Here is a 16698-nt window from a genome sequence, read left to right as displayed (position 1 = left end):
CCACACAAAGGGAAAATAATAAACAGAGTAAACTTAGAATTTATGATGTTTTTTCCTGTCACAGGGATTCAAAGATTCCATGGAAATTTAAACTTTCCCACAGCACAGTCCACTAAGTGCTATTAGCCCTGAAACAGTTGCATTTCATTCAGAACAAAAAAAAGAACTTTGCAGTGCAGCATTTTATCCAAGCTCCTAAATAAAAGTGAAAGTCATGACACAGAGTCACGTGTCCGTTTTCTGAGATCCCCTCTGTGACCTTGAATGCTGCTCAGAACATTTACACACTATTTGCCTGAAAACCACAGCAGAGCAGCACCACTGAGCTTCATCTTACAGGACCAGCCAGGTAAGGGATAAAAGGAGTAAGATCAGTAAAAACAGAAACCCTTCAGAGGGTGACTTCTGGGCTAGAGAAGAGAGTGATCAGCAAAGATGTGCTTGATGGAGACTCTGGGGGTCAAAGATCTCCAGCATCTCCTTCCCTTTGCTAACACCAGGTGAACAGGACTTGCAGAGAGCTGGAAAAGTGGGATAAATCCACTAAAGGCACATTAACCACCTCAGCACATAAACACAGCCGAGAGCATTAGTGTTTAAGGCACGTCCCTATTAAAGCTGCACTTTATTCTCTTAACTTTTACAATCTCCCGGGTGTGTAACAGCCAGCAAACCACTAAAACAGGTATTATTGCCTTGGGCTGCCATTTCACGGCCATGCAAAACAGGAGTAAATCCAATTAAAATGTGTCGCTCCATTTAGAGCCCAAAGGACTCCAAGCTCCCCACCCGAGGTTAATGCCCAGGAATGTCAGGGCATAAACCCCCCCTTGAAGTCACTTTTCACTTACTTTCCTGCTACTAGGCATTCCCAAAATGCTTCAGCCAACTGTTGCAATGACACAGGCCCTGCAATAGTTTGATTTAAAAATAAATTAAGACAACAAACCTCAAACTAGGGGACATTGAGCCAGTCGACATCAGTTCAGTGAGTCAGAACATTTCCAAACAGTCAAAACTAAATAATGGTGAGTCAACCCCCCCATCACCATTTAGACTCATTTCAGCCCATCCTTCAAGCAGTTTTAATCTAAAGCAAGTGTAAAGTGGGTGAGAAATTTAAACAGTCCCGTTTATCACTGAGGAGATAACAGGGAAATGCTGGATAAATCCAAACACACATAAACCAGCTTAGTTGTTGCTTTCAGAGCTCAGATACTCCCAGGTACCTTGTGGCCACTCTCAGCTCCTCCTCCACAACTACAACTGGACTCCTCTGCTCCCATCTGCTCCTAAAAATACAACTCTCAGACAAAGCTTGTTTTCTCAGGCGTTTTGGTGACGCAAGTGCAAGATGAAAACATCCCTCGTTCCGAGGAGAGAGATGGATCAGTCTCCAAAACAGGCAAGTTAAAGCCCAGACATGCCCTCCCTCCGTGTAACTCTCTTACCAACACACATCGATATTATTACAGTAACACAGGTTTTAGGGGAGGAATAAAATATCCTGGTTGCCTGAATGTGGTGAGAAGGAACTCTGGTGAAACTCCCTTTCACCAAAATAGGACAATGTTTATTCTGTCCTGAAGGTGGTTTTTAAAAATAATAATAAAATTTTAAAAAGAGCACACGCTTGGTTGGTTAAGTGCATTCCCCTCCCTAAGCCAGCACTTGCATCTTCTGGCCTGAGAACTGAGACATAGGGAGATTTAGATCATTGAGTTTCTAATTATAAACCCATTAAATAGTAGTTTTACGATTACCTCAAGCCCAGTCATTCTGCAGCAGAGGAGCTGTGGGATAGGAACACAATTTCCATCCTCTCCCACAACACAGGATGGAGAGACAACCAAATCGTGCTCTGGGACTCCCCAGCACAGCCTGGCTGGGACCCTGGTGGCCAATTCCTCCTTCCCAAAACCATCCCAGAGCTCTCCAAGCCCAGCAGCCCAACCCTGCTCTGGGGCCACAGCACAGCCAGGAAAAGAGTCACAGCTCTGTGCAGAACAGGGAGAAGGATGAGTCACTATTTACGAGACTGATGACAACATTCAGGACCAAAAAATAAGCTCATCAGCCCTCTGGAGCACCTCGGGTTAGGAAACCACACGGGACAGGTCGTGCAGGAGCAGGCACATGGAATTCCTGGTGCCACACACACTCGTGTTGCTGTTTGGCAACAGAAATGGTCAAGATTAATGTTGAGAGGAAGAAATAAAACTAGAACAGGAGGTTTCTGAACCAGCAGACAGGTTCTCCCTCCTCCTTCCTTCCCCCACCAATTGCCAGAGATGTCTCAACACCCCAGTTCCCCTTCCAAGGAAGTAGCTCTGCTCCTTTCATGGCCAAATTACCGTGGCAAGAAATCCCCATTTAAATCCATCTCCAGCAGAACATTCAGACAGCAAGCATTTCCTTCCCATAACCTGAAAACAGCCAAACACCATCACATTTCTTTCCTGTCATCAAAGAAAGCCTGTCCTGAGACAGTTCACAACAACTGAAAACATTTGGCCATAAAGCAAATGTGCTCCCTGGTACTGACAGAAATATTTAGTGCAGCCCCACCAGGCTGGCAGTGGCTGAACACACTTCACCCTGGGAATGCTGGGGACCATGGCAAGAGCTTCCACTGGAACCATTTGTTTTCTTCCTGTCTTCCCTACATCATGGAGCACATCTCTCTACTCATCCTAACTGTCAATATTTTTTTCCTGCAGTTTTTAAGTAAAATAACCCCCCCTGTAATTTGTCAGTCAGTGTCCTGACCACTAAGGCTTCATAAAGAACAACACCTGATACAAAAATACATTTTTCCAGCCACATATAAACCATCATGCTCAACGGAAGAACAAGGGCTCTGTGCAGCCATCTGCACTTTCTCCAGTAAGGACAAATGCTAAAGTGTTTGGAAGCAAAATAAATCTACGGAAGAAATGGCCCCACAGAAACTTTCGGGGCTTGAGATTTCTTAACGTGGTTCACACACAGAACAGGAATAAGATCTCCTCAGGAATAAATTCCTCCCTCTGCTCATGGGGAGGGGCTGGGATGGAATTCCCAGAGAGGCTGTGGCTGCCCCTGGATCCCTGGAAGTGTCCAAAGGCCAGGCTGGACAGGTCTTGGAGCAACCTGGGCTAGTGGAATGTGTCCCTGCCCACGGCAGCGCCGTGGGATGAGACGAACTTCAAGGTCCCTTCCAACCCAAACCATTCCCTGATTCAATGATCTTCCAAAAATCACCCTGGGTGGGACACCAGGTGATTTGTCACCCAAGGGTGTTCCAGGTGGCTTCCCTGCACTCCGGGACTGGAAGAGGTTAAATGCTGCAGGTCGGACCAGGTCGTTAGAGCAGCTTAACAGCCCCTTGTGGAGGAATCCACACCGAGAATGGGTGAAGTTACACCCATTTAGTTTTCAATGGTCTCCAATCAACCTACACAGCACAACAAAGCCACACAGCACTACAGGAGAGTCCAGCACAGGGAGGAAGTTGGCAGATTTGGCTACACAGATTTCTTCTACAAGGAAGAAAATCAATGAAAGACCAAAACATACTGACAGAATGGAAGGCAGAAAACGTTTGAAATGGCAACTGCATATAAATGCAGCATTTTCGAACGAGTCTTCTAAATAACGTGGGGAAAATCCACAGTTAAAAGTTTTCTATTAGGAAAAAACCCAATATAACCCTCAAACACTGCCATTATCTCAAGCTCCCCCTGAGGAACAGCTCCTCCACCCAAACAATACCAACAAAGACACGACTTTCGTTTCTCCGCTGGAACTCAGCTCCCTGTTAGACTAAACTACAGAAGACAGAAGACATGCTCATTTCAGCAGCTTTAAAAAGCGCCCCCCCCCCCCGGCACAGATTCCACCCAGTACGGATTTAGGGAGGTACACTGAGATCTCCCTGGGCTCGGGGAGGGTCAGGAGCAGGTAAAAATTCCCCAGACAGATGTGGTTTTCCATACAAACACAAGGTTTTTATGGGCTAATCCCCGGCTGAGCAGCCACCCAGGGGTAGCAGCTCCGAGGGGGTCATTGCGGGGCTGGGAGGGGGTGATGGATGGGGGCTGTTTAAATTGCCCTCAAAGGAAACACCCATCAACCTGCAGTCCAAATTATCCCATTTGAAAAGCTGTTTTTTCCTCCAATCTATTTCCGTGCTGAAGATGCAGAAGGAGCAACAGGCCCGTGCTCAGAGAACCTCATTCCCACCCTGCTCCTTCCGTGAGAGCCGGGTGCCTCGAGAGAGCAGCTCAGCAAAGCTAAGCCTGGCTCAGGGCAGGGTTTACAGCCCGGTGACAGACTGCGATGGATTTTAAACCATATGAATGCGGCCTGTTAAGGCCCAGCAAGAGCACAACACACCCCTGAGAATCCCAGTGTTAATTCCTCTTATCCCCAGGGCTCTGACAAGACATTTTTAAGTCCTACTGGCATTTTTACTAATGCCAGAGGCTTGTTTAAATCCATGATAAAAATCTCGGGGTTTGTTTAACCTCCTTGCTCGCCCAAGGTTGAATTTGTTTCAGTGCATCTCCGGGTTAATACTGCTCTAATTTCCAGCTATCTGGATCATGACTGGAGGTAGGAGTGGGGTGGTGAGAGCTCATCAACTACTAATCCAATTGTTCTACATATCTCCAGGATTATTTTCCAGTTTGCTAACCTGAGCTACTTGTTGCAATAATCCTGGATCCAGTGAAATCACCTGGCAGATCAAGGTGTGCAGTTAAGTCTGGCTCTGGCACTGGGCAGCTCATCACTCCAGCATTTGTCCTGCTCCTCCACTTCGTTTTACAGCCTGCATCAAACTCCACCTGCCAGGAAAAGCACTACCCAAACCAGCTCACTTTGTAAGCTTAAACTGGGTAATTTAAAGCTTGCTCAAGCCTGGCAGCACTGTGCTGCAGTGAGAACACACAGACATATCAAGCTCCCTGTGAAAACACAGCATTTGGTGTTTTTATTGAAAAATAAAGCTCATCAGCAACAGGAAACCTTGTATTTACCTGGCACTGAACTGTAGTGAGAGTCAGCTGCGTGAGGGAAATGATAAGATGGAAAAAATTATCAGGCAAGGTCTTTACCTTGTCTTAAAACACATCTGGGGATTTCCCTTCCCTGCCAGAATCTTCCACTGGCTCTGCTGCTGCTGCCTTTGGGGTCAGCCCTGCCTGCACTCACCTGGCCAGGGGAACCCAAACTGCCCCAGGACTGGGCTCCCCCGTCTCCAAAATGACACCGAAGGCTCCAAAATGAAGGGATAAGAATGAAACTGTAAAGCCTCTGCCTCATTCCCAGCTTTTCCGAGAAAAGGCAAAAGCCACTAACAACAGGAACGAATGATAATGGTTGCTAGTTGTTATTCTAGTGAGGAAATCTAATCAAAGGCTTTCAACAAGCTTTGTTCAGGCATTTTTTTGAGCTACATACATCACTTATTTCTACCCAAAATGTACCTTAAAACAAAAGAAAACCACACATGATATCGAACGTGGCTCTCAAGTCAAAAGCAGAAAATTGAAATATTTACTGCCTCGACGTGCACTGAAAAAGAAAGAAAAAAAAAGGCATAAAAATAATTAAAAGAAGGGGGAAAAAAAACCTTTAAAGCGTATCACGAGAACGGGATCAGGGAAGAGCGAGGCCACCCCTTCAGGACCAGGGGAGAATTAACCTGCATTTCTCCATCCCATCTGCAAGCTCACGGCTCTGCCACCCATTTTGTTTCAGATTAAAGGAGGGGGAAAAAACCAGTTATCAAATAAAAAAAATAACGATGCCAAAGGAACGCAGAGAACCCCCGACACCCCCCCGGGGACCGATCCCCTCGCGGCCCCGCCGGGCAGGTGACCCCGCCGCAGGTGCCACCTCGGGCATCCCCCGCGCCCCTTCCCCAGCCCCTGCAGGCGATGCGGAGCCCGCAGGAGAGCGAACGTGGAAGGGTTTATTTAGCACACGAAATACGAAATGCAGGGCAGAGCAGCGGAGGTGCGGACGGGGCGGACGCCGCGCGGCCAAGGTGAAGCGCGGCCGGGCAACATGGTGGAGGCTGCGGGGAGCCCGCGACCCCCCGGCCCGCGGGGAGCCCGGGGAGAGCCGCGCGGGGATGGGGGGCCGGGCCGGGGCTGCCAGCGGGCGGGAGCCTGCGGGGCGGCGGGGAGGGCAGAGTGCGGCGGGGCAGCTCCCCCAGGGCGGGAGGAGGGCGAGGACGGGCTCACCTGCCATCGCGAGCTGAGGGCGGCAATGGCGCTGGGGCTGCGGCAGCGCTCCCCTCAGGCTCCGCTCCCCGCGGCCGCTGAGCACCCGCTCCCCTCAGCGTCCGCGGCGAGTGCGGCGGGGCCGGGCGGCCCCGGCAGGCAGAGCACGGGGCGGGACGGGCCCCGCTCCGCCCCCCGACAAGATGGCCGGGCCCGCGCCCTCAGGGCTCGGCCGCCATGGCGGCCCCGCGGCGCGGCGGCGTCCCGGTGCCTCCGCGGAAGAAAACCTCTCCTGTTTTCTTAATAAAAAACCCCAAATTACAGGGGCGTGGTAACGGTGTGCCCCTAGAAAGGCACTAGTCGGAGATGGGTCAGGTTGAAGGGACCACAGTGGGGCATCTGGTCCAAGCTCGCTGCTGAAGCAGGGCCAGCAGAGCACATGGAACAGGGTTGTGTCCAGGTGGTTCTGGAATATCTCGATTTACAGTAACATATTAATGGTTTATCCTAGAACGACAGGAGTCACAGAACCACAGAAACACAGAACTGTGTAAGGTTGGAAGGCACCACAGAAGGGGGACCTCAAGGTCCCAGAGCACGTGGAACGGAGTTGTATCCAGGTGGTTCTGGAATATCTCAACTTACAGTAACATATTAATGGTTTGTCCTAGAATGACACGAGTCACAGAAACACAGAAACATGGAATGCCTTAAGGTTGGAAGGACCCACTGTGGGTCCAGGTTTCCTGCTCAAGCAGGATCATCCCCGTGGAACAGGATTGTATCCACATGGCTCTGGAATACCTCAAATTACAGTGACATATTAATGGTTTATCCTAGAAAGACACAAGTCACAGAAACACAGGATGGGGCAGGATGAAGGGACCACAGTAGGTCACTGGTCCAACCTCGCTGCTCCAGCAGGCTCATCCCAGAGCTCATGAAACAGGGTTGTGTCCAGGTGGTTCTGGAGTATCTCAAATTATAGTGACATATTAATGGTTTATCCTAGAAAGGCACAAGTCACAGAACTGCAGAAATATGGAATGTATAAGGTTGGAAGGGACCACAGTAGGTCCAGCCCAAGCAAGATCATCCCAGAGCACGTGGAATAGAATTGCATCCACGTGGTTCTGGAGTATCTCAAATTACAGCGATTTATTAACTGTTCATCCTAGAAAGACCCAAATCACAGACACACAGGAAGGGTCAGATTGAAGGGAACACAGTGGGGCATCAGATCCAAGCTCGCTGCTCCATCAGGGTCATCCCAAGGTTGTGTCCAGGTGGTTCTGGAATACCTTGAATTATAGTCACATATTAGGGGTTTATCCTAGAAAGACAAGTCATGGAACCACAGAAACATGGAATGTGTAAGGTTGGAAGGGACCACAGTGGTGGCCCTGGCCCTCTTGGGGGTTTGCTTTGGGTTTTTGCTTTGTTTGTTGGGATTTTTTTTAATTATTATTTTTTAAGAAAAATCCAACTTTTAAAATAGGAAACTGAGCTTAAGGAGCAGCAAAAGAATCACAGAATCACAGAATCAGTTAGGTCGGAAAAGACCTTTGAGATCATCGAGTCCAACCTATCACCCCACACCACCATCCCAACTAGACCAGAGCACTGAGTGCCATGTCCAGTCTTTCCTTGAACACCTTCAGGGACAATGACTCCATCACCTCCCTGGGCAGCCCCTTTCAATGTCTAATCACCCTTTCTGTGAAGAAATTGTTCCTGATGTCCAACCTGAACCTCCCCTGGCACAGCATAATGCCATGTCCTCTCATCCTAGAGGAGGCTAAGGAAGCTGAATCCCCCAAAAGATGGCACCTCCACCATACCCACATCCTTCTTCCTACAATCCCACTTTTCTGAGATTTCCATGGTTTTCTGGAAAGGAGATGGGACAAATCTGACACAATCTCCCCCCAGCCCATGGCAGGACTTCAGACACCACTGTTTTCAGACACCACTGACATCTGTGCTCTGGTACCAGCACTGGGCACTGCCTCCCTCACGTCCCTCTGGGCAACATCTGACTTTCCTAATGGGTTTTGACAGCATTAACTGCTTTAATTTGCCTCTTGCCCTTTCCAGGACGTGCGGTTCTGACACACCAGCTCATGGCACCTTCTGCCGCTCAGGGCTTTTCTGGGAAGCTGGGGCTGAGCCCCCAGAGCCACCTCTGCTAATCTCTGCCTCTTGTCCCCACAGCACAACACAACCCTCACCCTGCTCCCTCACACAGTGTCCTTGAGGTAATGCTGACCCACACTGAGCTTTCAGCCCCCAAACCCTGTTGGTTATTTTATTAAGGTTCCTCCCTCACAGCCCCAAGTGCATCCCAAAGCCTGTGGATCCCAAAGCCTGTGTTCCCCGAGCCCTGCCACTGACTGTGCTCCAGTGCAGCTTTTCACCCAGACCTGCAGGTCTTTGTTGATCTTCCAGGTCTTTGCCTCCACCGTGGCTGTCTGCTTAGTGTTTGCCAAGCAGGAATGTTTACAGAGTGTTTGTTCAACAGCTGTCCGACCCCTTCCATCCCACCTCCCTGCACAGAGGGTTTCATCCAATCCCATTAAACCCCAGGGCTTACTGTAAGACTGGAGACCCCAGGAGGCCCCTGGAGCCTCTGTGCTTATCCTCGTGCATTTTTGCCCACGTTCACTGCAATGCTCTCCTTGTTAAGCCTCTAAAAGGTTTTCCAATGAACCATATGGAGAACTATGTAGGGCAGGGCCAAGTCACAGCGCTGCTCTAGATCATGGATATCGATCCCTTGGCATCATTCGATACTTGGCCTTGTCCCAAACATATACAGAGACTTAGTGCAGCTTTTAAATGTTAAAAGCCTTTGCTGGTCAGGTGGAGAGTGATGTGAGGGGCATTTTAGTAATACCAGATTGATTAAGGCTGCAGCAGTTTTGCTGTTGGCAGGACTTTGTGCAGGAAGATGGATTGTGTCTATTTGGTCTCCCTACAAGGCCTTCCCATGCTCAGAAGTCAGTGACAGAGGCACAGCTCTGTTTATTTTATTTTTAAGGGTTATAATTTTCCAACCCGCCCTCCCCAGGTGAAAGGTGGCAGAGGGAAATCCAGGTAGTACAGCGAGAGATCTACTAGAGGGAAGTTCAAATGCATCAGCCACATTGGAATTTAACAGATAAAGAGACCTCGGGGTCATGATAATGCCAAGGACAAGCAGGGAAAAGATGATAAAGGTGGATTTAGTGCTCCAAGAATTGAATTTGACACAGCTGGACTTCCTGGAACCACAGTCTCAAATCCAGTAAAGCTGTTTCCAGTCCATTGTTCCTCTTAAATAGATAAATTCCCTTCCAGGTGACCTTCTGTGCTGTAAAGTTTGAGAAAATTCCCTGGCATTTCTCTTGCTCAGGGAGCCAGAGCCCAGCTGATGCTGTCACGCTGTCCTGCTACAGAAGTAGGGATCATTTCACGGGCATTATTGGTATATATGATTCCTGTTATTAAAATTAGGTTTTTATCAAAGCATTCAGTCACTTTCTGCCTGGATGACTCACAGGACCATAAAAAAGCTGGAACTGGAGCCACAGGATATGCCACATGCACGTCCTTCACCAGGAAAAGAAATTAGCAGCCATCAAACATTTAGTGTGCAGACCTTTGAGATCCAAGGCACATTCCCATCATTTTCCTTTCTATCCCACATCTAACTTGGGTTAGTTGAGCTCCTCAAAGCTCACTCAGGAATTTACCTGAGCTGCTGAGCTGTTGCTGCATCCAGACAATTACTCACTACAGAAGGTTTCTGCAAGTCTTCCCACTCCATCCAGTGTTAAATAAAACTACACAGCCTCAATTTCTTCTGGAATTGCCCTAACTGGCCTAAATTCCTGCAAGCCTGGCTTTCTGGGATCCCAATTTCTCTCTTTGTACTCACCAGTAGAGTTGAGCCTTCAGCCCAGGCTGTGTGTCCTTCTCCACAGCCAGGGACACGAAACTATCGCAATAATCTGATGGATCTTTCATAAGGACACTTCCCAAGCACACCAGTTTTATTCTGGTTGTTTTTTCATGGCCCTGTGGGAATCCAATGGGAAGGACAGGGCTGCAGGTCAGGGTTTTCCTGAGGTGCAGCATGGACATTACTGGCATAAATTTAAACTCTGAAATGTTTTTGGCCACCGTCTCTTGCTCAAAATTTCCCTTTTAAACCCAAGTGTTGCCTCAGTTGGGATGTGAATCGTTGATCTGAGCACTGGATCTCCAAAACACCAACTCAGAACTTCACATCCAGGGGTGGTGTCCGGTGAGTGACATCCCTGCCCATGGCAGGGGTTTGGAATGAGATGGTCTTCAAGGGCCCTTCCAACCCAAACCATTTCATCATTCTTTGACTGGGTTGGGTCTGGGATCCAGAGCTCATTTGCAATCCCCCATCTTGTTTTCTTGGTGTGTTTTGAGTTTGGTTTTTACAACATTAAAAAATAAAATAAAATAAAATTAAATTAAATCAAAATAAAATAGTCTGCCTCACCTCATAGTAACAATATTTTATGTGAATCCCACAGATGGAGTCCAGAGGTTAAGAAGAGCCCAGCACACATGGATATGGATAACAGGAGCATCTTTTAGTGGATTAGACAAAATAAAAATGAAACTCCTGCTATTTCAACAGCTGCATCGGGGCTGAATGGAAGCTCCCCAAAATACGGCAAAAAAATTAACAACTCACCAGCAGTGATTTTTTCGCTTCTCTCTCTGTAATCTGCAGTGGTGACTGGGGAGGGAAGAGGACTCTGAGCTGGGCAGACCCTGGGTTTGTGTTCTCTGGGGGAAGGACAGCAAGTGAACAACCTTTGGTTAAAATGCCACCTGACTGGGAAACACCTCCTGCTCCCTGAGCCACGGGAATTTATAATTTCTTTTGGGAACAGCCATAACTTGCTGTTCCCCCCAATGTTAGTGGAAATGAAGTTAGAAAAACTGTATTTTTTCCTCAGAACGATTTCTGAAGCTGAACTGACATAATTCTGGTCTGTCAGCTGAGCTCAACTCTCCAGTTTGTCATCTGAAAATGGAAGCAGGAAGAATTTTATGAAGTCTAATTAGTGCAAAGTGTTCCTGGTAGCAAAGAGAGCTTTTGGTTCAAGGCTCTCAGGCCACTTTGGGCCAAGTACTCAAATTACAGAGGGTTCAGCCAGAGATCCAAGAGGTGCTGCTGTGCTTGTGATATCAGGGGAGAAACAACAGAGACTGCAGAGTTACAGCTGCCTGAATTCACATCATAAATAAATCAATAGGTGAGCAGGAGACAAAAATCTGCCTGGTTGCAGAACTGTTGGGTCCCTGCTGGTCGTGTCATGATGGTTTCACCTCTTTGGCTTTTGGAGAGAGGAGACCTTCCTTCAGCTTGGAATATGCAAAGTATTTTGTAAATGGAGAGGAGATTTTGGCAGCCAGAACAGAACAACCCAGGACAGGTTCCTCTGCTCCCTTCAGTGGTGCTCAACCCACAGTGGCCACAGGGTTTTCAGCCCAGCTTTAGCAGGAACACAAGGCAGGAAGGGTAATAAGGAATGCTCCCAGTGACACTAACTCAGCTGGACAGCTGTGCTCTGGAGGAGAGGCTGATTTCCTTGATGCTGTTCTGCCTGCTACCTCAGGGCTGTACCCAAGGGATGACATTGCATTTGCTGAGTCAGGAGCAAAGCCTGGATTTGTCAGACAGAGGAGATGGGCTTAGTCACCTCTCCGAGTTCATTCCCAGTCCTCTTCTCAAAAGCACAGCCCCTCAAATTAGCCAAGAGAGCCCTTAAATCCTGGGAAGAGTGGGAGCAGGGGGGGGCCAGGAAAGCAGGATGTGTTTATCCCCCCTGCTCCCTTTTTACCAGGTTGTCCTGCCAAAATGCTGAGTCGCTGGGGCCACATCTCCTGCCTCTGAGCAGTTGTGGCAGCAGCAGAGGCTCTGCAGGAGCCCAGGGCTGACAGCTCCTGAGGGTTTGGCTTTGCCTGCACACACCCTGGTGTTCTGTGCCAGGATGGGGCCTGTGGCATCTGCAGGGATGGTCTCCAAGCAGGAGACAAGCTGGGATTTGCCACCTCGTGTCACGTTCAGGTGTGGCTGTTCAAAGCTGTGTCCATAAACTGCAGCTTCTGTGGACAGGTGTGGGTAGGCAGGACCAGAGCAACTTATTCCCACTTCAACTACTTTGAGCAGGGTGTGGACAGGGTGCACAAAATCATTTTAAGCACATTAGAAGAATTTTCTAGTACAGAATAAAAGAGGTTTTCTTCAGCCACCTGCACTGGGAGTTCAAGTGAAGGTCCTGTACTCTGCAAAGCACAGGCAGCACCCTCGTGGTTGCTCACTCATCCCTCAGCAGAGAAGTGAGAGCAGACACAATCCCTGCTTTAACCCCCTTGAAAGTCATTCCCAAAGAACATCCACGACCTTCTCAGAGAGAAGGGATGGGCTTGGACCTCCTCATTCCTTTTATCCCTGTCACTCATTTAATCCCCAGTGTGAGCAGAGAGTGACAAAACCACACAGTGACATCAAGAATGGCACAAAAACGTTACTGCAGAGTCAACCTCCTCCAGCAAGGAGCAAAAGGCAAAATAAAAGCGTGAGGTGTTGAGGCACAAGCTGGACAGTGAAATAGGTGACACCACAAGTCCTTCTGAAACTGAATTGCCCAAATGTCACTGGGCAGACACCAGGAATCATCACTGACACACAGAAAAAGCAGAACTCCCAGAGGCAAAGGGAGAACTGAGCCCAAAGCAGAGCTCAACAGGGGGCCCCAGCGCTGGAACCACCTGTGGAGACACTTCTCAGTTCCTCCTTTCCCCGACAGCTGAGTCAACACTTGTCACAGGAGTGCAGAGCAGGCAATTTTAGCAAGCTTAGATGCCACAGGGCTGGACAGGCTCCTATTTATAGTTCACTCGGCACGGCTCCCCCACTGGGTTCCTGCACACAGGTGAAGGCACAGGCCATGCCCTGAAGGGCTCACAGCCCAAAGTCAGAGAGAGGAAGGACAAAAAGGAAATCCAGAGAGAACCTGGAACAATGAACTCCAGCTTCTCCCCCCAAATTGCCCTTTAATCAATTGATTCCTTCCCTGCCTGAAGTGCCACCTCTGCTGCTCATCACTGGTGCCAAACAGTGTCGCTGCAGTGTCCTGCAAGCTCTGGCCCCTCTTGCCACTGTGAAATTGTTTTCCAGGCCTAAGGCAGAGGTGGGAGAAGGGATGTGGCCCTGCCTCTCCCTCTGGAGACCCAGCCTGTATCCGGGGGGGAGGCATCTGTCTGGGACAGTCTCCTGGAGCACTGACCCTGCTAAAGGGATGATAAATCCCGAGTGGAGCTGCTGCCAGCTCTGAGTGCTCCAAGTCACATCCGACCACGGGTCCAGTCAAAGAGCTGCCTTTGTTTCATGCGGGAGGATTAACCCCCGAGCTGTTTGGGAGCTGAACTTTGAAGTGTCTCCTCAGCAATCTGAAATGTGGCCACACAACAAAGAGAAACCTTTACAAACACACTTTTTGTATCTGAAGTTGGAGACCATCCATTGGCCTATTTTTAGGAGCACATTTGCACTGGCCGAGTTACAATCCTGCCTCTGTTCTCATGCAACGAAAGGCAGAGAGGATTCACTTGACCTGCAGTATCAAATACAGAGAAAATAAGGCATTTGTCTGGAAAAGAACCACCCGAAATAGCAGGGAAGGAGTCGTGCTGTGACATGGACTGTTAGTGTTGAGAGACAAGAGAAATGAGGATTATAGGAGCTGGCAGACTCCTTCTAATGACATGTTAATGAAAACAACTGCTAGAAAATTATATGGCGATGCTAATTACTATTTGAAGGTTTAAGGACCTGAGATCTTTCCCTTTTACACTAAATATGTGTGTAAGAGCAAGAAATAATCCTGGCTGAGGTGAGTTCTCAACTCCTCACAGATTTGTTCTAGATCCACTGACATTCCCTTTGCCAAACATGGCCTTAGCTCAGAATCTGTTGCTCTGTGTGACTGAACTCTCCCTGGGCAGCTGGTTTGGGTGGGTTGGTCTGACCACCTGCACCAAACACAATACAGGAAGGTCTGAGGAACACAAGTGAAGGTCAGGCTGCTGCATTGAGTGCAGTGGAGCTGCTGCCTGCTGGCAGCTCAGCAGGAGGGACAGGAATTATTTACCCTGGTAACAGGAGCGGGATGCATTTCCAAACAGCTCATGTTCCCTAAACTTTTCACAGCCCCTCCCTAGGCTTTACAATATCCTAATGTGGACAATTATCGCCATATTTCATTTCTTCTTCCCCCTCCTTGAAGAAGCTGAGGAAAGAGCCCAGAAGACCAGCCTGGGGGTGTATTAATTCTCCCTGTCCCATCAGCAGGACCATGTGCACCAGGCACTTCCCACTGACAGGGGAAGGAAGGTTAAAGCCTCTCCTGACAGGTTAACAGCACGATTTGCAGCAACAGCTTAAATAAATGGTTGCAGGCACGAAAGACTAGCAGGAAGCTAATCCTTTAAATACTTAAGAGCAGCTACTACTTCAGCCCAAGTAAATATTTCAAAATAAAATTAATTAGTGGTGACTGGTGGATTTGTTCTCTTTGTTCTAACAGCCCAGGATGAAACAGTGATTCCTCCTCAGAACTTTGGCTTCCATGCCAAACCTGCTGTTTCCCAGGAGCTGAATGTCCTCCCAAAGAAGACTCAGCACAGTTTGGTTCCTCTCTGTAAGTGCAGAGCTGGAAAAGCTCTCCATGAACCTCATGGGTCTGTGCTGCTGCCTTTGTGCTGCTCCAGGGATGAGCACAGAGCAGGGCTCAGGATCCAACCCAAGTACAGTGTGGAGTAAGGAAGTGTCACTTCCTGATCCTTATCAGAGCTGAGCTCTGTCCACACAGGCCACAAACAGATCCCAATAACTGCCCCACTTCCCATGGAAAGGAGTTTCTTAACACCTTCCTTGACATGGAGAGAGCAGGTAAGGAAAGGCCTCAAGGTAACAAGAACCAAAACAACACAAAACGAAATCTGCCCAAGCCCAGAGAAGCAAATCAGTCAATTAAATCATTTGGGAACAGTAATTCCTAATCCACAATCAAGTTTTTTTCCCCCCTTGACCCTTGGCTCCATCTCAGGACAAAGCCAACTCTCTTGGGAGGCAGGAACCTCTCATGGCCTTGTTGAACTGTCCGGACTATTTTTAGTTAAATCCAACATTCCTAAAAACCCTCAAGCTGTTTGTGTACTGAGGAAGGAGAAAGGAACTGCTGTGCACGTGCACATCCACATTTCCCACGGGAGGCTGCAACATAAAGTGCCACCTGCCCTGGAGCATGGAAGCACAGCTGGGATTAACTCAGAGCTCTGGGAAAAAGGTAAGGAATGTTTCTTTTCACCAGGTTGAGAAGGCAGGAAATGAAGGCAGGATTGCTAAGTTCCCTGAGCTGGGAGAGGGGAACCAAAGGTCTCTGCTGATGGCTGGGAGAGCCGAGAGAGCCGAGGGCTGGGTGGTTTCACTGACCTGCTGAAGGGATGCAGCTCCAAGGGCAGCGATGAGGAGAGGCCACCTGGAAAGGCAGGATCAGCCAAGGAGTCCTGGAGGGGCTTTGCAAGTTGAGAACTTGGGAAAAGCAGGACAAACAGCCCCAGAGAAGGGCCAGGAGAAAGCTCAGGGCTGGTTCAGGGAGAGGCATAAGGCGTGAGGAGCAGTTGTATGAACGGGCTGACGTTGGGACTTTTAAGGACCAGGCACGAGGGGGAGGAGTGTGGAGAGCACGTGGAGACACTCAGGGCAGGATTGAAGCACAGATCCCATTAGAAGGGACAGAGCTGTTGTGCTGAGTCATTTCCTCCTGCCCCAAGGGGTTTTTACATGTCTTTTATGCCACACAAAGCCCATATTTCTGTCCCGAGCCTCTCTGTGCAACGTGATGCTGAATTTGGCTGATTGGAAGTGACAGAAAGCAAATCCAGGCTGAGCTGAATGTTCCTGCAGGATGGGCTCCAGGGAAACACCAGGGATGATGCTGCTGCTCATTGCGCTTGTGTGTTCACACCCAGGCTTTGGGTTGGGGCTGTATTTATGGCCCTGACATTGTCTCTCCCTCATTTTCACAGGTGTTTCACACAACTTCCACTGAAATGTTTGCAGGACCAAGGTCAGGAACCTGCTGCCCCGCCCAGGCTCCTCACACCATCCCAGGTAACAGGACACACCCAGGAGGAGGTCACCAGGAGAGTGAGAGGAAATAGAAATCACTGCAGAGAAAACATCAACAAGGAGTTACAAACTCACGTTTCCTCTTGCTACATCACCACGGGACCAGTGAAGGGCTTTGTTCTTCTCCCCATCCCATGAACCTCCACCTGCACAGGGAGAATCTCAGAGAGAAGGATCGACAGGGAGGCCAAAACCATCCACAACACAAGTCGAGTTGCTGCCTGGAGTACTTGCACCTGCTTTCCCAGGATTGGGCTGCAG

General features: G+C 49.0%; 2 long non-coding RNA genes across 3 annotated transcripts; one reads left to right on the top strand and one right to left on the bottom strand.

The window, feature by feature from the left end:
• Positions 1-5866: 5866 nt before the first annotated feature.
• LOC116799417 lies at positions 5867-16698 on the top strand. Of its 2 annotated transcripts, XR_004361047.1 has the most exons (3): positions 5867-6034; positions 14831-14944; positions 16335-16698. It is a non-coding gene; the product is annotated as an uncharacterized LOC116799417 (long non-coding RNA). The 2 variants fall into 2 exon arrangements; XR_004361048.1 differs by lacking the exons at positions 14831-14944; positions 16335-16698 and adding an exon at positions 10763-12925.
• Positions 9258-15942, bottom strand: LOC116799416. The gene is made up of 5 exons (XR_004361046.1): positions 15739-15942; positions 10927-11021; positions 10729-10819; positions 10132-10271; positions 9258-9803 (listed from the first exon to the last, which is right to left on the bottom strand). It is a non-coding gene; the product is annotated as an uncharacterized LOC116799416 (long non-coding RNA).

The sequence above is a fragment of the Chiroxiphia lanceolata genome, chromosome 28 (assembly GCF_009829145.1).
Source record: "Chiroxiphia lanceolata isolate bChiLan1 chromosome 28, bChiLan1.pri, whole genome shotgun sequence".
In the NCBI taxonomy this organism is placed as follows: Eukaryota; Metazoa; Chordata; class Aves; order Passeriformes; family Pipridae; genus Chiroxiphia; species Chiroxiphia lanceolata.
This window is presented reverse-complemented; position numbering and strand designations above follow the sequence as displayed.